The sequence below is a fragment of the Helicoverpa armigera genome, chromosome 27 (genome assembly GCF_030705265.1).
Source record: "Helicoverpa armigera isolate CAAS_96S chromosome 27, ASM3070526v1, whole genome shotgun sequence".
NCBI classification, from domain to species: Eukaryota; Metazoa; Arthropoda; class Insecta; order Lepidoptera; family Noctuidae; genus Helicoverpa; species Helicoverpa armigera.
The window spans coordinates 5,881,270-5,902,773 of NC_087146.1; the positions used below are offsets into that span (position 1 = coordinate 5,881,270).

Below are 21,504 nucleotides of genomic sequence, written 5' to 3' on the forward strand. Positions count from 1 at the left end.
ATGTTTTCACTGTTAATTTAATTTAACTTTATCCTTTCTAATATTACAAAGGCAAAAGTAACTCTATCTGTTTAGAAATCCGACTTTGTGTCCAGCTTTCATTCTTTTTACCCAGTTGCGGGAGGTATTTTCTTCAAAACACGGTTAAAACTGCTATCAAAACCTACTTCTAAACAATAATTTTTCTCTAAAACTCTAAAGTTAATAATTAATAATGATTAGTCAGTAGAGTTTGTACTCAATAACAAACTATACTATTATTAATTCCATGCCCTTTAACCCGTCGATAAGGCAATGCGTATGCGCACGTATTTTTATCGCTCATTAATGTTTCAATGAACTAAAAACGTTTCTTCATTAACTTAAATATTTTTTATTTTAACTACCTACAATTTTTATTTCCACGTGCTTTGTGGCCGCCATTTTTTTTACCGTTAAGAATGACGCGAAAAGTATTAAAAAAAATATTTGATGTTTGCTGTCAGTTTCTTTAGAATTTGTGCTTTATTTTGAATTTAGTATTTTGCTAGTTTCGTATATAATAGTCACACACACAGTCTGTCTACTTCTCTTTATTCTAACTTTCCTACTACGGGTCTGCTGGAAGAGATTTCATTAGAAATTAGCAGTACCTTTGTACTATTTTATGTTATGTTTCTTTCATGTATTCACTGTTGTGTATATAAATGGTTAAATAAATAAATATATAAATAATGATTTTTCAGTGCCCGAGAATCCCTTCACATTTTTTTTTTGTTTCTTTTATGTGTTAGAAACCTTCTAATTATCTAGTATGACGTTAAATCCTAATGAAGAATTGATAGCTGTTAGCTGTCTAGTACATAGTTACAAAGTTTCGCTCAAAATAAGGTAAAATAAATTATTTTCCTCAGCTACAAGTGTTAAAATTTTACCGAAATTTCGAGTTAGCGTGAATCCCATACATTTCAACTCTCAAAATTCATAAATTAATTACTTTAATTAAACATCATCACAAAATTCTATCAATGATACATCCCCCTTTTCGAATCACCCGCATATTTTGTTACAATCAATTTTAAACCTTACATCCGTAGACACAAAGCTCAATTTTGCTCACCACAAAACTGAGCTAAATTCTATCACATGTTAAGCAAATATGACTCTTAATACTACAGGAATAAGGTTGATATTATTGTCAGTTAATATACAGTCGTTCCTTCAGCATATTACAAATGCCAGCTTTGAGAGGTTTACATACAACTATTCGGTCTAAATTAAAAAAGTACACTAGGGTGACCCTTGGTTCAAAATTTGGGTGGAATATCCCGTATTTTTGGGTAATAATAATTTTGTAGGGGATTGGAAGATTAATAGATATGGTGTATTCAATTTTTGTAATGTTATTTAGTTGAATAGTATATTATTTTGTGTGTTGGTAGAGAAATCATCATCTGCCTAGCCTTTTCCCAACTATTAGGGTCGACTCTAAAAACAGTATAAATCGGACTTTGTTGTTATAAAACCTTTCTCCTAAGAAAGACAAATATCTACTATGATGAAAATGCATCAAAATCAGTTCAGCTAAGGCGACATAATCCTACAAATATACTTAACTACACTTAGGTCAAATTGATTTCTAAGTTTACATGTCCTTTCTAAGTATATCTTAGACACTAATGACTGTGTTTCGGATGGCACGTAAAACTGTAGGTCCCGGCTGTCATTGAACATCCTTGGCAGTCGTTACGGGTAGTCAGAAGCCAGTAAGTCTGACACCAGTATAACCAAGGGGTTGCCTGGGTAACTGGGTTGAAGTGGTCAGATAGGACTGTCGCTCCTTGTAAAGCACTGGTACTCAGCTACATCCGGTTAGACTGGAAGCCGACCCCAACATAGTTGGGAAAAAGGCTCAGAAGATGATGACATAGGTCAAACTAATTGCTCCTTTTTTAAAATCGGTTCAATGTTACAATATCACAAACACCAAAGGCATTCCGGACAAGAAAAACAAATGAACATACGCTCTTAATTCAATGGAATGTGAACCTTAAATAGTTAATAGAGATTGTGTTACTATACATACAATATTGTGTAACACATAGGGTGGAATATCGTATGACAAATGACATGAGGCGACAAGTAGGCGCGTTCTCAGAAATTAGACGTTGAATCAGCTATATTAGGCCTTCGCCTATGTATTTGTTGGGTACTTGAAGAAATACTTACAGAGAAGCAAATTAGAAATGATTAGAGAGCTTTTGATAAAAATACTGGTATTAGTCTCCTTGGTAAAAAAAAGAAATTGGTACTCATTATCCTACTCTAGAAAAATACATAAAAATATGACAAGTATGTGTAGAAGATATAGCCATTTTGGTTAATCAAGATGGCTTGAAGATTTCAGAAAAATACATAACAGTTATGATTTGAAGTGTAGAATCCTTAAAATAAGAAGCTCTATTTATTGACATAGTTAAGAATTTAGTTATATAGAAGAAGTGAAGTGAAAACTACATAAGGGTATTGGATTTACCTTACATTAGAGGATCTCACCTAACGAACTTACTATTATAACACTTTTACAACCAAACGGCTTAACCAATTCCGATAAAATTTCCCATGAAGATAAAATTTCCCACAGACACTGTCATAGACTACTTTTTATCCAAGTACAGGTAGTAGTTCCCCCGGGATACGGGTGAAACCCCGGGATACAGCTAGTTAAGTAATAAATGCGTGGGCAACCAATCAGGGTGCTTCGAGAACTGATTTCTATAGTCTCATGGGAAATAATGAACAGACGTACTTCTGATTAATTTTAGTGCACGTGACTATAATACTGAAAAAACAGCACTTCTATAGCTATTAATATTGTCAATGGTAAAGTTTTTAACATTGTACGGGGTAATATCTAGATCAGTATAAACAATTTTTAAAATGTACATTGTAATCGCTAGATCTACTCCACCAATTTAAAAAAATCTTTAATAAATAGAGAAACCACGTTATTTTTTAGTGTTGTAAGCTACATTTTATCCTGGTGCGGGAAGTTGTGCCCACGGGACACGTGTGAAGCCGCGGGAAACAGTTTGTCTACAGTAAAATGGCTTGATGATAATCGTTTGAAACGTATGGAGACAGTTACACTAACAATTTACATTAATGTTCCATGTAACTATGTATGTACTATATTAATTTTTTACAATAAATAATACCAATACAAAAACGTTGAAAAATCAACAGGAAAACCATTAGTAACACTAATCAGCTAAATTACTATAACAAGGAAATGTCCTGAATTTACCCGCTAAACGCACAGTCATACTACACGAAATTCTTAAACACCCGCCCAGTAACAGTACGTAAACCAACCTAAAAAAATTACAAACAAAATAAAACTGTAGTGGGACCTACACTAATTGTTGACGCATCAATATTGTTCATACTGTACTTGCATTGTGTTCGCCTCCCCAGTTGTCCCGTATATCGCACTACCAACGCACGCTACTAAATATTGTGACCGTACCAAATCGTATGTAACCTAATTGGAGTCAGATAATAAAAGTGTATTAATTAGTATTCGGTTTATTTACTTCTCTCTGAACACGACACCCCACCATCTAAATTGGTGACCCCGTGTGGAGAAAGTGTGAACTGTAATCAGTGAATTTGGACTTGTAATTCAGTGAATCGGACGACCGGGGCAACTCACACAAGTGTACGTAGTGTCGGCTTAATATTAGTGCGCGTCAAATTAAGAAAATTATAATGTCGTCTGAAGACAAGAAGGTCGTTATCGAAGAACATCAACTGTCGTCCATCTCCATCACAGCTAGAATTCCGGAATTTTGGAAGAAGTCGCCTAGAACATGGTTTATCCAAGCAGAAGCAGTTCTAAATCCTCAGAAGATGTCCGACGAATCAAAGTACCAGGTCCTTATTTCAAAATTACCCCCGGACGCAGTTGAGCAAGTTACACAGATCCTTGTGAATCCCCCTGAGAAAAATAAATATGAGACCTTGAAGAATAAGTTAATATTTATATATCAAGAATCGGAAGAGCGGCAAGTAAAAAAACTCATTGGCGAAATGGAATTAGGCGACCAGAAACCATCACAATTACTTCGAAAAATGCAAGACCTAGCCAGGGGACGAATAAATGACGAAACACTCATAGTTATGTGGCAAAATCATTTACCAAATTCGGTGCGAGGAGTTTTAGCTGTAACGGAAGAAAAAGATCTAGAGAAATTAGCATCAATAGCGGATAAAATAATGGAAACAACGACTTCCATAAATAGTGTTGCGACTGTCAAACAGGAACCAGGCCCATCGGGTTCTCAGGACCAAATTATTTCGGCGATAAACAAATTGAGTGATAGATTACAAAATTTAGAGTCAAGATCACGAGGCCGTTCAAATAACTGGCGAAGGAATAACTTTAGACGCAACAGATCAAGGTCAGGGTCAAGAAGTCGCACAAGGAAATTCGAAGATCCAAATTGGCTATGTTTTTACCATTATAAGTATCGCAGCAAGGCAACTAAATGCGTGGATCCATGTAACTGGAAGAAAAAACACGACAAGGACAAGTCAGCGGAAAACTAGAGTCGGTGCAGTCTGCGACGGGAGGCTGTGACCGTGCCATCGGGAATCACCGTCTGTGTGTCAGAGACAGGAAATCGGGCTTAAACTTCTTAGTGGATAGTGGTGCAAACGTGTCAGTGTTACCGCGGAAAGTAGCCTACATGAAAGGTAATACAAGTGAGTGTTGTTATAAACTCTTTGCCGCAAATGGAACTCAGATTAACACGTATGGTACATTGTACTTAGAATTAGATTTAAACCTAAGACGAGCATTCCGTTGGTTATTTACATTAGCGGACGTACAGCAACCAATATTAGGTGCTGACTTCTTAGCTAATTTTCAGTTGTTAATTGACTTGAAAGGACGAAGGTTAATCGATCAAGTAACTAATTTAAGCACCAAAGGCAATCTTTCTAATTCTAGTGAGCCCACTTTGAAAACTATTGTAAATAATTGCCCTTATTATGATTTATTATGTGAATTTCCAGAACTAACTAAACCAGTTTCGTACAAAGAAACGCCTAAACATAATGTTTGTCATCACATTGAGACGACAGGACCTCCAGTGCACGCACGAGCCAGGCAGTTACCTCCAGACAGGTATGTAAAAGCTAAAAATGAGTTTAAGATTATGCAAGAGCTTGGGATTTGTAGGCCGAGTAAAAGCGCTTGGGCAAGTCCCTTGCATGTTGTTCCTAAGAAGGACGGGAATATTAGACCTTGTGGAGATTATAGACGTTTAAATGCGATTACCAAGCCTGATCGATATCCAGTTCCCCGTCTTCATGATTTTACGTATATGTTAGATAATAAAAAGGTTTTCTCAAAGCTAGATATAAATAGAGCCTATTATTGTGTGCCAGTTTCGGAAAATGACATTGAGAAAACTGCCGTCATAACACCGTTTGGTTTATTCGAATTTGTGCGTATGCCATTTGGATTAAGAAATGCTGCACAAACTTTTCAACGTTTTATGCATCATACTGTTTTACAAGACTTAGATTTTCTTTTCAATTACGTAGATGACGTCATCATTGCATCGGAAAATGAAGAGCAGCATAGAGAACATTTACGAAAAGTTTTTGAACGTTTTAATGAATTTGGTATAACGATTAATTTTTCAAAGTGTAGTTTTGGTAAAGATAAATTAGAGTTTTTGGGTTTTGAGGTTTCTACAGAAGGAATTAAACCATTAGAAGATAAAGTTAAAGCGATTATTGATTTTCCAAAGCCAGATACTATAGAGGAACTTAGAAGATTTTTAGGCATGTTAAATTTTTATAGAGCTCATATACCTCATTCAGCTGATCATCAGGCAGCGTTAAATAAATATTTAGGGAATTCAAGGCGTAAGGATAAAAGTAAAATCAATTGGACACCTGAAGCTACGGAAAATTTTGAAAAATGTAAAGATGATCTTAAAAATGCTACCTTATTGTATTTCCCATCGGCACATACACCTTTGTCATTGATGACGGACGCATCAGACACAAGTGTAGGTGCAGTATTGCAACAAAAAGTTGATGGCAATTGGAAACCTTTAGGATATTTTTCGAAGAAATTAACTGAAGCACAAAAGAAATATAGTACATATGATAGAGAACTTTTAGCAATTTATTTAGCAATCATACATTTTCGTAATTTAGTTGAAGGGCAAGAATTAATAATTTTTACAGATCATAAACCATTAACTTTCGCGTTTACTAAATTAGGTACCAATAGAGAAACTTCTAGGCGAACTAGGCAAATTATGTTTATTAGTGAATTTAGTACTGACATACGACACATTAGTGGAAATAATAATATAGTTGCTGATACATTATCTAGAGTTGAAACAATAACATGTCCCACGACGTTAGATTTCGCAGAACTCGCCACTGCGCAGGAAGTTGACGAACAGCTTGCAAAATTATTGAGGGCGTCAAACAACAACAGTAAAGTAATATTGAAACGTGTAACGTTACTCGATACTGATAAACATGTTTATTGCGAAATGTCTACTAATAGTGCAAGACCATATTTACCTGAAAAATTTCGTCGTTTAGCTTTTGATTCTATTCATAATTTAAGTCATCCTGGTATTAAGACAAGTAAAAAATTAGTAAAAGATAGATATTTTTGGCCTGAAATGAATAGAGATATTGGTAATTGGGCTAAAACATGTGTAAAATGTCAAAGAGCTAAAGTTCAAAAACATACGGTTTCTGATTTAAAGTCCTTTAAAAGTACTAAACGTTTTGAGCATATACATATTGATATTATAGGACCGTTACCAACCTCGCCAGAAGGTTATAGATATTGTTTAACGATTATCGATAGATTCACTCGTTGGCCAGAGGCATTTCCACTAAAAGAGATAACTGCAGAAATCGTAGCGAAAACATTATATGAAGGTTGGATTAGTCGTTTTGGTTGTCCCATAAAGCTCACTAGTGACCAGGGTCGTCAGTTCGAAAGTAACTTATTCAAAGAATTAATGATTTTAATGGGAATTATAAAGACACGTACAACTCCGTATCATCCTCAATGTAATGGTTTAGTAGAACGTTGGCATAGATCTTTAAAAGCCGCGTTAATGGCTCGCTTAAACAATAAATGCTGGGTTGACGAATTGGCAACTGTAATGTTGGGGTTACGCACAACGATAAAATTAGATACAGGTGTAACCGCTGCACAAATGTTGTATGGCAGTAATATTAGATTACCCGGTGACTTTTATGATACAACTGATTTAAAAATTAGCGATTCAGAAAATTTCGTAAACAAGTTAAAAGTTGTAATTGACGGGTTAAAGCCATCTAATAGGAAAAATAAGTCACCAAATAAGATTTTTGTGCATAAAGACTTGTATGATTGTGAATATATTTTTATCCGTAATGACGCAGTACGGAAACCGTTACAACCACCATACGACGGACCATATCGCGTCATAAGTAGAGATAATAAAGTGTTTTGTATTCAGTTGCCCGACCGACAAGTTAGAGTTTCTATAGATCGTCTGAAACCAGCGTACATGTTAATAGAGGATGAATCGCAATCTAAAGTAGTTGATAATAGTAATAGGGATACCGTTTGTCGAAAAGTTACGAAAAAAGTAACAATTCAAACGGACGAACCCGATAGTAAAGTTTATACTACGCGAACTGGTCGAGTAAGCAAAAAGCCATTGAAATACCGATAAATTATTTTATTGTTAAAATGTCAATTTTGCAGATTTATTTAGGACATAAGTTTCAAATTGTGGTATCGTGATCTTTAATTTCATTTACGTTGAGACGATACATCAGTATAGTGGATTAAATTAGCGAAATGGGTTCTAATCAAACGAAAGAGAACGTAATTGTAAACGAAAATGTATCTAATGTGGCCCATATGCATAATAAGCTAAATATTATTGGCATAGTGATGATAGTTATTATAATAATGTTAATCATGGTATTTGCCTACGCACTGAAACGAAGATTCATTAGAGGCGTGAGGAAATGGTTAAGAAAAGAAATGGTAGCCAGTTCTGTAGCCTTACCAAGTATTAAGGTCGAAACTGTGCAACCTCAACATACAATGAGTCCGCCGTCAGCAGCCAAAGTTGTGCTTTGATAATAATATTCTGATCAAAAACCCTCGTTCTCTCAAGTGATATTATATTTGTGTGAATGTGTAGTGAACGCTAAACAGTAGTGAATGTATATTTTTTATGGCGTCATCATGTCGGATACTGGAGACTCTTGGTCATTCGTACGAGTAGGTCAAGCGTGTAATTTTATTTTTTAATATGTATAGCAGAGTAACCCGGCATGATAACTACCTTTAACGTATTTCGTATATATATACTTAGATTATGTATATTTCATGTTACCTATTATGTATGTAATCACATTAAATGTCAAGACGGACTCTCTAGAAGTGTTCCGCAACTGTAATAGACGAATATGTGTAGTGTATTACATAGATTTAAGGCAGTTACAGGATGTATTGTGTTATATTTTGTTTTTCGATCGTAGGACATTCTGCATAGTTTGTATTGTTGGTACCGGCCGGCCACAATGACTCCAAGAGAGGAGAACAGAGTATAACACAAAGGTTAAGAACATTTTGTACTTAGTTTAAGATTTTTTTTTTAGAAAGTTTTATCCTTTTTGAAGATAGATTTTTTACTCTGTATTTGATATTCAATTTGTAATAATGAACATAAGTTTGAACCCGCACTCTCAGGCACGAGAGGTGTATCTTTTAATCACTAAGCCATTAGGTACAAAGCCAGTAGTACTGAGACAAACATGCGCTTATCGCACAACCCGTCAAGCATCTTGTTTCAAAGTTGTTATTGTATAAATGTATACTGTAAGCAAATTTTTGTTGAGACTGTAATTTAATAATATTGTTTGTGAACATTGGAAGCTTCTTGGATTATATAGTAACTGGATAAGAATATTTTTTTTTGTAAAAAAATCTTTTGTCAAATTTTTTTTTAAAAAAAGGGGAGGAATGATGTAGTGGGACCTACACTAATTGTTGACGCATCAATATTGTTCATACTGTACTTGCATTGTGTTCGCCTCCCCAGTTGTCCCGTATATCGCACTACCAACGCACGCTACTAAATATTGTGACCGTACCAAATCGTATGTAACCTAATTGGAGTCAGATAATAAAAGTGTATTAATTAGTATTCGGTTTATTTACTTCTCTCTGAACACGACACCCCACCATCTAAAAAACCTATTTTTAAAACATTACTCACCTTTTTCCTACTATTAAAACAGGCACAACAGTCACACTTGCATTTTAAAAAAAGAACAGAAAAAAAATCACTGAACGCCCGCCATTTTGAGGAATACGTCAAAAACTGACACACGCGCGCGAAATGGGCTCTTAACGTTCTAATTTTGAAAAGAATATGACATTTTTTTGTTGGGTTTTTGAGCGGGAAAGACGCCCGTCGTCGGTGGGGAACGAATTCGTACTGAAATGTAATTTGAATGGAGCACTGAATGACTATCAGAAATAGTCGAAGGGTGTGAATTGTGTAAGCAGCGTAAAGCGCTTTGGACAGCGGCGTATTTCAATTTTAATTTTGCTTAGAATTTTCAATGTTTTCTTTTAAATTGAAAATGTTATAGACTTTTAGGTAGAGGCGTTTCAACTAGTTTTTATTTCAAAGTTTTATTGTAGTTAAAGATCATACTGTTCGCGACTTTACTAAATATTTGGTAGGTGTCTATGCTATGTGACGTCTTATTGTATTATTTTACGTAGAAAAAATATCGAAATTATATCTAGTGACCTACATTTTTAAAGATCAACTATATAACTTTTTATTCTCAGCTACATTTAAAATATCCTACCAACAGACAATAATGAAAAAAGCGCTCTATATTTAACAGCGCTGCAACGCTTGAAGTGACGAGTATCGTTCGACCAATCACGTAATCGCTTGCAAATTACAGCGATTCTTAAAGTTCTGAGCATTTACGCTTTACTATTATTTTGTGAGTAAAATTGTTTTATTTAAAACTAGCTGTGATGCGTGGTTTTGTTCGCGTTTTTAGGGAACTTTTACCCGTGTATGGTTAAAATATAGCATACATACGTCATGCACAATAATTTAGGTATACTTACATGTGTTTTTGGTAAAACAATTTTCAAAATGGCGTCTGCAGATATAGAGTTTTATCCTCTACATTGTCACATTATCCTACATAGTATTATGTAAAATCTTAAATGTAATATATTGTAATTGATTGATTGATATTTCAAATTATTCCCTTAAAAGATATCTGTTGTATTAACTGCTGGTAAATCGCAAATTTTAAAACAAAAGAAAATCAATTGAGTCTCGCGTAGGTATATCAGCGCTCTGATATACAACGGGTTATATATAATTTTGGCGTAAACTAATAGTCAAAATAACGTCACAATTCAACCCCAAAATTAACGTTTTACAACACAAACCAGACATTCTTAAAACCTTAAACATTCTTGCAACATTTACGCGCGCTCAAAACGTGGCATAACCTAAAAATACCAAGTTTCTACACATCAAAGGGAGTAAGTATTTTAATAAAAATTAACTTCCCGATGTATGGCAAAAGAGAATTTTTATGTCCCTCGGTATTTGTTGTACAATTTCGTACAAATTTCTGCCTTTTGTCGCTTTTAAGGGGCGTTTTGCAGCTGTTAAAACCGGGTCTTAGAGTACACTGCAAACTTTTAGTCGGCCGATTGTTTTTTTACTAATATTATAAAAAAGATTTTTTTAAATTTTTGTTTGCTTGTAATGGATAAGCTCAAAAACTACTTGAAAAATTCTTTCACTGTTGGAAAACTACGCTCTTCTCGAGTAACCTAGGCTATATTTTATCCCGTTACGGGCAGTAGTTACCACAGGACGCGGGCGAAACCGCGAGAAAACGGCTAGCCGCTCATAAATCAGTACGAAGATGAATGGTAGTACGTACATTACAAAGATCAGGTATTCAGCCGGTATCAGACTGAAAACTTTGATTGGAATCAAGATTTGCCTATTACCTCGGACAAAGGATCAGCATGGCGATCCAACGAGGTAATGCTGCCAGCCTCTTGGGTACGCTCCCAGTTGACAGCGATGGGGATGAATTTTTTGACGCTTTTTTTTTGTTTTACTAAGATAGTTTTAATATGTATCGTAAATATTTAAATATCTAGATAGATTGGTTAATATCATAGATTGGTTTTTTAAAAAAATTTGCTAATAATCGGATCAAATGTCGGCCAACTTTTTAGTTTTCAGTGTGTTTCTCTTAGAGTGGGTTTATAATATTGAAGTGACTGTTGCTATGCGAAATTTTCAATGGGCAGCTCTCTTACACGTATTTTTTTTTGTATTGAGTGAGACGGCGGAAGTAAGAATATTGATTTTGATTTTTGAGTGAGAAATGATTAATTTGATTGGTTTTTTATTTATTTATTTTATATTATGGATGCTCACACGACTGACAGGTATTTTAGATTGCAGAGTAAGTTATGAAAATAGGTGAAATTGTATGAAAAAAAAATCTTTAGAGTTAATAACCCAAATTTTTTTAATTATTTAACTATGTACTAATTAGCAATAAATAAAATTGCAATAATAACATACTAAAAACCAGTCTTGCAACTGTCAGATTAGCTAGCTTCAAAATTTTTTTTTTCTAAAAAAGTTTTCAAAAAAAAAAAGAAAAAAAAAGTCTTGATGAAGCCAATAGGCGTTTGGAAGTCCTTTTCCCTGTTTTTCATGTAACAGTTGAGTGTCTTCCAATGTTACAAAGTTTCCGAACTTAGGCTTAGCAGTTTTTTTTTGTGGTTTGAAAGTAACACTGTCATAATAGGGTTGAATCAATGGTGGTTAAAAACTTTTTTAAAGAATGAGTTTTGAGTTTTTTTTTTAAAGAAACATTGTGAAGAGGCGTTTTTTGTAAAGGGTTTCGTATTTTTTGAAAACAGACTGTGTGATGTTCTGTTTTTAGAAAAAATGAGAAACCCTACATGCGTATAAAAGGATATTTTTTTAAACAGTGCGCAAAAAAAAATTGAGATCATAAGCTGCATTTTTAGTAAAAAAATATCTTTATTGTGTAGAATATTTATAAACAAATACAGATTAATGAGTAATTAAGTTATTCGTTTTAGAAATATGTGAATTCATGACTTCTTTGATTTCAAAATATATCATTTGTCATGAAAAAGCTGAATATGTACTCATAAATTGTATCAGAAATTTTGTCTATATGGACTTTTAAAACATTCTGTTAATTGCAATAGTTTATTAACCACATCGTAAAAAAATATAGGTACTGCAATGGAAAAATCCCAATAAAAATCTAACGTCCTAAAAACACCGTAAAAGAAACAGCTACAAAAAAACTGTTACTCCCACTCTACCATTACCCCGCAACACTTCCCCATCTAAGCCATTAAATTACATTAAAAAAAGCAATATTTCCGTCTGGCAACACTCACAGGACAGCGTAAAGCAAATACTATGTTTGTCTGAAAACTGCGCTGTAATTATGCTCTCTTGGGCTGTAAAGTAGGGTTAGGATGTGGTGATAAGCAGAGCGAGTAGCGGTGTTAATAGATTATTTTTCTGGTTCATTCATGAGAGTAGTCTTTCTGACTTTAAGCAGGTTGGTACAAAATTTTATAACAAACTTTGATCTTGTTAAATTATGGAATCAGGCATTACTTTGCGGAAATTCATGACTTGATGCATGGAAAAAATCAGCAGGCGCTCCAGCGGTCGACGAGTCAACATCCTGAAAATGCCCCGTGGAGGTGTGTCGAGTATCCAAAGCATTGATTAACGCAAATTTTTTATCTGATCTTATATAACAGAGTATTAATTAATAGAGAATCTCCATAGACACTCCTTACTCTTTCTCTACGTGTCTGACTTTTAAAAGAGTCTGCAAAAGCTTGCTTGAAGCAAAATTAATTTTAAGTACCTATTGATTTTATGAGACTGTTAGTGACTAACGCAAAGTTCAAACAATTTAAAAGCCGTTATTTGCTAATTTCTTAATTTTTTATAAAATTTTAAACCTCATACAGGGCGTTACACTGCCAAGTAGTAAACAAACAAAAATATAGTTAAGACAAAATATTCTCGACCAAGGATCATAACAAACTTATACACAGCGATACGTTCTAGCGTCGTTACCAACGGCATCTAACCCGACCTACATACCATACTGATCTTTTACCGTCGCTTTGTCTTTCTGCAAATGTGTTCGCCACTAATAAGTCGCATAATGTATGCTCCAGCGGTCGACGAGTAATAAAATGCTGTGAGTAATCGCAGCTTGACGTAACGTAAACTGTCAAGCTGGTTAGTGACTAACGTTGTTATTTGAATCTTAGAAGGATCATTACATGAACGAGCGATTTCCAACTGACCTACATAGATCTTTTACCGTCGGTCTTTCTGCAAATAAATAAGGCATAATGTATGCTGTGAAATTGTGACGTCAGCTTGAAAGTTCACTGCTTACCCGTGGTCTGTAATGTAATAAATTGTGTGTTGAATTCGCTTACCGATGATACTTGATTAGAAAATAAAAATAAAATATTTTTTTTACTCTAATAATAATTATGTATTTCTAGTAATAATTATTTGTGTTTTTTTTAACAATATTATGAAAGAAAAGGAGTAAATGAGTAGATAATAATAATTAGAAGGAAATTCAAACGCATTATCTAATCTGGGAAACGTTGATAAGTATTTAAAAGACAGATATTTTAAGAATATTTCTTGTTCCTAAAAACTTATTGTGTTCTATACGAAACACTGTATTCAGCAAGTGTCTGCTAAATTCAGTTTGCTAGAAAAAAAACCTTTTTTTTTATAAATATCTGTTTAGATAATGTTTCATTAAAATATTATTAAAAAAACAAGACTAATAAGGTCTGTTAATTAAACACTGTTAAAACAATGTAAGAAAAGCAGTTCCGTAAAAAGAAAACTAGGATTATCCTAATATACAAATTAAGTAGACGAAGAAACCTTTTTTTACCAATTTTAAGATTAATCAACACTGTTCGTGGTTTTTATTAAAAAAGCGGAAAAATAGGTTATTTTCTTTGTGTAATAACTTAAGGATATTGAAGTTATAAAAATATTTATATTTTTCAGTAAAAACTGTGGTGGGTATTCTTCCTTGTATTTTTAATTTAGTTGAAGAAATATCTTTTAAGATTTGTTTACCGACTTCTAGAAAGGGGGTTCTTAGTTAGATCTGTGAGGTATGTTTGTTTGCGATTATCTCACGTTTGGTTGAACGGATTTTGAAACGGTTTTCAGCATAGTACTCAGACTTAGGAGAAGGATTTTTTCCAGTCTTGGATAGCCTATTAATCCAGGAAGGCTCTTAGTTACTTTTTATCCGGGTGCGCGGAGTGGTTTCTACGGGAAAATGCTGCTATCAATATGCTAGTATGCTAGTATCAATGACTGAATACTCACTCTTTCTTTCTCTCCGAACCGTATTAAAAATAACATTACTCCATTTATACGTCTATATACCTATATACATAAAATTTTGTTACGCCAAACCCTTATTATCGTTAAAAGAATAACATTTGTATATACTTTTATTGATATTTTCGTACAAGAGATTCCATTAAACACACATACTAGTCACTCCACGCGGTATTTCTTGCGTTTATTTTAGTTTTTAAGGATTTTTTACCGATTTCCCAAAAAGAGGAGTTCAGATGCATGTGTTTTTTTCTTGACGGTATTTTTACTCTAATTATATTTTAAATATTATCTTTAAGTTAGTGAAAATATCATAAGAATATGCACAGTCATTTTAAAGATAAACCAGAAAAAAATAAAACAAACCTAGTTCAGTAATATGCAATTGATCTAACGGTCAAAGCATTTTTTTTTTCATTTATTTATTTTTGAAAAAACTTTGACAACCATTTATCAATGTGACAATATAAATATATCTTTCTTATCACACATTGACATAATATTGTGACGAAATGTGTCACTAACGTATCTGTGTGCGTGCGATAGTAAAATTATTGTATGATAACATTATAACAATAATTAATAATCGTGTCAGAATTGAAATAATTGATCTACATAATGTTCAGGCCTATTTATTTTATAACATTCCTTGGGCTGCGGGTTGTTCGCGCGAGTTACCGCGGCCCTGGTACATGAAAGGCCTACGACGGAAAACGACGGTTTTTAGTCAGTGAGAGTCTGACACTCCCTCACCGCTGCTAACCCACAGCGGGAGGGGTCATTTGAAGATTTTTGAACGTCGTTAAAAATAAAACACAAGAGAATATAAGTTCTATACTAATTCCGTATTTAGGAAAGCACGATACACTGTAGGTCCCGGCTGTCATTTGAACATCTTTGGCAGTCGCTACGGGTAGTCAGAAGCCAGTAAGTCTGACACCAGTCTTATCAAGGGGTATTGGGTTGCCCGGGTAACTGGGTTGAGGAGGTCAGATAGGGCAGTCGCTCCTTGTGGCACACTGGTACTCAGCTGTAGATTAGAAGCCGACCTATACTTAGGAAAAGGCTAGGCAGATGATTCAGTTACATAAACACAAAATAAACCTTAGCTATTGCCATTTAAAATATTTATCTTCGCACATTTTGTTAACTGGCCACACTGAGCTCGTTATGACGTCATATCCTGTACTGTAGTTACGAACCTTATCTCATGGTTTCCGTACCCTTAAAAACAAGGGTTTTGGGAATATATTTATTATTATAATGCTTACAGTTATTAAGATAAAAATAATTCTTACTAGTAATATAAGCTGGACAGTATGAAATGTTGTTTAAACGCACTTTTCTCAGGAACTACAGGAACCCGATTCTGCTAAGTTAATAATGTAAAAATTGAATAGAAACTTAATCTCAATAGCAGTTTTAAATTTAAGACCAATCGTATTCCTGTAACATTTTATTGATATGCCATTGGTCTGCCATTTGTTCTACAATCATATTTTGCAAATCATTTGCCGACAATATGATTCATTATAGAATCACAGAAGTGGATAAAAACGTTTATCTTTTGAAAAAATAGCGGAATGTCACATACGCTTCAATCTTAATCGAGTCGTGATTGCATCTCAGTCGAATGTGAATCGTAAGTATGTCGCTTAAGTAAAATTAGTAGAATCGTTTCGGAGCCTCTAGGATGCAAATAAACAAAAAAAAATATGTCTTTATTATATTAAGCGGAGATTTATTCAAAAGTTTTTCAGTTTTCCACAACCGTTCACAGTTACACACAAAGAACTGTATATTTATTTGCGACACCATTATCCAACAATATTGGTTAACAAACACAGTATTTTCAGCTTTTATTTCAATACACTAGAGCCCGTATACAATGAAAAACATTGCGATTCCAACATGAGTAAAAATCTCGAAAAACAACTCACTGAATTTCGTGCCAATTAAAATATTTACGTTAACTTGATATACCTCTTCAATTGATACTAGTATATGTATAATAAAAGGGAATAATTCTTTTGTTTGTTTTGTACCCAAAAGGCTCCGAAACTAGGTAAGTACTGAACCAATTTGGAAAATTCTCTTACTGTTTGTAAAGCTACACTATTCACGAATAACATGGACTATAATTTATCCCGGTATGAGAAATCTTGGAAAACACCTATTTTTTATAAAAAAATAAATAAAACTAAATTCTGCCATCGGTTTTACCCACGTTTCATTAGATTTACTTCACGCAGCTAAAAAGTAGCCTATAGTCTTCCTCGTTAAATGGGATATCTAACACTGAAATAATTTAAAAAATCGGACCAATAACTAATAAGTCTAGCGCTTTCAAACAAACTCTTCATCATTACAATAATATTAAGTGACTAGGTATAGATTTAGATAAATGAGCTATCTATCCCTTCATAAAATTTTCAAATCGCACCTAAAATTAGGTACATCGTCCACAAAAAAATCTTTTCACCTTCAAACATTACTACAGACATAGGTAACCCACTTCATATTTCATACATACAGTAAATAAATCATTTATTAATACACATTTTTTCAGCAAAAAAAAAACTCCTATAATGAATAAAGAATCGTACTCACCAATGCATATGATCTCGTACGCGTATTCTGCAAACAGAAACACTGAGTGAGTATATACCTTTACAGTAGGGGGTGCTTACATATTTTAATACGGGGGATATTTCCTGCGTTTTATGATAGGTTGAAAATGTAGATTGTGTTTTGTTTTTTACTGAGTTTGTAAAAAGAGGTTGTAATTTGAGCTGTGTGTGCCTGATTTTGATGAGATTTTAGGGATTGTTCACACCAAACGTATTGTCCGCCGCTGACTGTGAGTATACTCACTGTCTGCCCCAGTGTGAACGTCGACTCAATCTGCAGTACGCGTACTCACCAAGCCGACAATAGGCTATAGCGTACGATGCGCTACATGTGTGAACAAAAGAATCGGCTCTTGTAGGTTCACACTAGATGCGTACGCTGAGCGGCTGACTATTCTACACATAAAAGGGTTTTAGGATTTAGGGATTCAGTATTTGAAGTTGCTCGTAGTATTTTATAAACGATAAAACTAGCGTAATTTATTTTTTTCAAATCAGACGTTTTACTAATATTTCAATTAAATGATGCGCATTCAGATAGTTGCCATTTGCGAAGCTCTAAAGGAAGACGAAAATAATAAAAAGAAGAGGTTGTGGGTACATCCCTTAAATTTGAAGAGATGTTTTCTTGGTCAATTTCATAGTTTATATTTCGAATATAGACTTTATCCAAATAAGATCAAGAAATATTTTCGTATGACAATAAAACATTCGATGAGTTACTATCTTTAATACGTTTAAGTTTGTATAAAAGGGACACTAATTTATCGACGTGCTGTACCGAGGCGCGGCGGTGCGTACGCGGCGGAGCGGCGCTATTCGGCAACTGCGTCCGCGTAGCCAATCCGCGTCCGCCGTGCATAGTCGCGTAGTAAAATAATCGGCCACTGAGAGTCAGCTACAACAGACGACGTAACAGCGTATAGTCGGTTCGGTGTGAACGACAATTTCAATATATATGGAAAAGCAATAAACTGCGTAACGCGCGCTCACAGTCAGCGGCCGACAATACGTTTGGTCTGAACGATGCCTTAAGCATAGAATTTGTTAGACTTGGGAGAAAGTTCTCGGTACTAATGAATAAAACTAGGTAGGGCTAGGTTTTATAATTTACAGAGAATAAAATTTTCAACAAAATGTTTCAAGCACTACGAATAATATGTTCTATAGCCTACATTAATTCTGCTGCAATTCAAGGAATTCAAGTTATAAAGCGTATTTCAGTTGAAACAATAGGTATTTTAAATAACGTGCACTGATTATCTCTATTGAATTACAAGTCCCTTACACATCTGCCCAGTCTGTTCCCAACTATGTTGGGGTCGGCTTCCAGTCTAACCGGACGCAACTGAGTACCAGTATTTTCCATTACAAACACCTATTTGCCTTAAAAAATCATTACAAAAATACTAGATAAGAACTCTAAAAAAATAACGTTTAACACTTCAGCACAAAACGCTTTCCACCCCACCCCAACAATCGCAAAAACCTTCTAAAATTCCCCACATCCGTACCCACCCCTTTATTTACCCCCCTACCCCCCTTTGACCTCAAAACCTCATTATCTTTATGCCTCAAACATTTAAAATGACCGCATGTAAACGTCCTGTTCTCATAAAAACGCATGGACAACCTACACAGTTGCGGTCAGTGGAAACCTGTAATAACCGGCTTAAACCGCTTCAGACCGGTTTGAACTGGCTTTCAATGGTACTTTGATGTTGGGATGCTGGTAATTTCAATTTTGCTAACTTTAAAGTATCTACGTTGATGTTTGTATGTGTTTTCTAGTTTAAGTAGCTTTTTACCTATGTGTTTTTTAACTTAGCAGGGTTTTTTACACGCTTGAAAACCATTCAGTCATAAACATGATGTTAATTATTAAGCTAGTTTATTAAAAGCTTCACTATATACATAATATTAAGTGCCATTGACTATGGTTGATATATTGCAGAAAACACCCATTTGTTGGGCTAGATTTTCAAAAATCTCAACATAATTAGGTAGCATGATCTACTACCCATAAGGCATTAGCTGTCTTTCAAGTTTGTAGCTGCAGCTTTTCAGGCTTTGTGTAGTTAAATTAGTCCTATGGAAGTTATCTATACACCTACCTACACTAAGTATATTTATCTTGATACTATATTAAACGAAAATTCTTTCACTGTTGGGACTATCTCGAGGGCACATGTTCATCAAGGTACGAGAAGTAGTTTTCACGGAACACGTATATAATCGCAAGCAACAATTAGTAGAAATAATAATTTCTACAACCGATCAAGTCTCTCGTCTCAAATATCAAGTAAAAAATAATAATAAAAAAATAAAAGAAAAACAGTCAACCCCAGCCCAGGTCATAACAAAAGGCCTAAACTCAGTCCAACTGTACTCACAAGCCTAAAACCAGTTGGAACCAGTTCAAACCGCTTAATGACCGCTTCGAGCGAGCGCAAACTGGTTTTTTCCTCTTTTTTCTTATTTAAAGAGAAAATGGGGGGTATTTCTCCACCAATTAGGGGACATTTTCGCAGAAAACTTTAATTAATAAGTGGGGATTTTGAAGGAGTTTCGAGTTGACGAAATAAACGTTGGCTCCTACCTGTAATTGGTAGTTTTGTGTTACTTTACAATACTCTTGATTGAAATTTTAGAATGAACGTTTAACTTTTTAGGGGCGTATTGGAAAGTTGTAAAGGGGGTAATTTTTTTAAGTAAATAAGTTTATTCTCCGTATTTTTTAATTTATTTTCTATGGCGTTCAGCAAAATACTTTATTGTGTTCGATTTGGACTTTTAATTAGTGTTAATCGATGCATAAGTACTGTATATTTTTCAGATGGCAATTTATAGAAATCTGTACAAAAATATTTTTTCAATGCCGAATTCAATGATCATCAAATCGTAAGGGTCTAATTATAATGAACTATTTCGACCTTCCAAACATCAGGGGGCGTAGCTCAGATGGTAGAGCGCTCGCTTAGCATGCGAGAGGTACCGGGATCGATACCCGGCGCCTCCAACTCTCTTTTTGTCATTTTTCTAACATTTGTTTGCTATCATTTTACATTTTCTACTATTTTAAAATAAGCAAGCGTGTTCGCTGAGATGTAAATAATATCTAAACGCTTATTCTTGTAATCTTTAGCGGTATGCATTTGCAGGCGGAGTTATTCGTCTGTTAACAGATAATGCATTCAAACGAATGTATGAAATGTTTCTGCTATTCGATAATAGATGGCGGTATATTAAATTCTGACTTGTTTAGGTATTTTTCATTTGCATATTTTATATAAAAGAAAAACTAATGTACCTTTAGCTCAATATTTATTTTTCTTGAAAAGAGTCAGTTTTTTTAAGAATTGTTGTGAAAAAATCTCTTAAATGTTTTAAATGTTTTGCACACCAATTCGGTAGAATGTGTCAGATTCCATTCAATATAAAACACCCATATTTGTACTACATTTTTACAAATAAATTTTCTTTGTTTCAATGATTTTAATCGTTTTTCAGATATTATAATCCGAAATTTGCAAATAGGTTTGTTGTTCAAGTTTCAGACACATTTCAATAACTTATATCTAAAAATACTTCATTTTTAAGGTTAGAAAACTGCTAACTATTCTAAATTATCTGCTTTTCCAACTATTCTATCAAATCTTACACCGACATTATTCAACGTTCAACGCGAAAAACCTACAAAAAAAGAGGTCGTTTTTAAAAGAATTATTATCAAAAAAGCGCCATTTCCAAAAGGCCTCGCTAGATTACCTTCCAACGCGGACGATTGACAGTTCATATCGGTTTTGGCGGGAAATTTGACATTCGACGCGTAAATGTCATTAGTAGACATTCGGTTGCTCTTTGGTCGATTTTAGGTTCTATTTTTGAATAGAAATGCTTTTTTTTAATAGAGTTTTTTTATTTTTTGTTTTTAGGTAATGGTTTGTTCGTTTTCTTGTATGTTGAAATAATTATATAAATAATATTTTTATTTGAATTGCTTCAGTCAATGTAAGAGCACACTTTTGCTTAAATTTTCTGATTAAAAAGACTATTATTGTAACGGTATTAAAGTTATAATTTGTACAACATTTCATCAAAGTATTTGTCTGTATAAAAAGTTCACTTAGCGAAATTAATATATTTAAGTCTTTTATAAGCAATACATGATTTTCTTGTACTTCTGTCATCTAACTAAAACATAAAACTACACTACACTACTACTGCATAAATAATCTACCACACTCCAAACGAACAGGACTCGAAAACCCGAGCATTTGACAAAAACATACCTACACCACAATCCGATT

The 21,504-nt window shown here is 34.1% G+C and overlaps 1 long non-coding RNA gene and 1 other non-coding gene across 2 annotated transcripts in view; one reads left to right on the forward strand and one right to left on the reverse strand.

Moving 5' to 3' along the window:
• Positions 1–21,504, reverse strand: part of LOC110381851 (uncharacterized) — a 68,702-nt gene that overhangs the window by 28,447 nt on the left and 18,751 nt on the right. The window contains exon 2 of the long non-coding RNA XR_007511359.2: positions 17,175–17,201. This is a non-coding gene — a long non-coding RNA (uncharacterized LOC110381851). The remainder of the gene's footprint in view (positions 1–17,174; positions 17,202–21,504) is intronic.
• On the forward strand, positions 20,141–20,213 carry Trnaa-agc (transfer RNA alanine (anticodon AGC)). The gene has a single exon. It is a non-coding gene; the product is annotated as a tRNA-Ala (tRNA).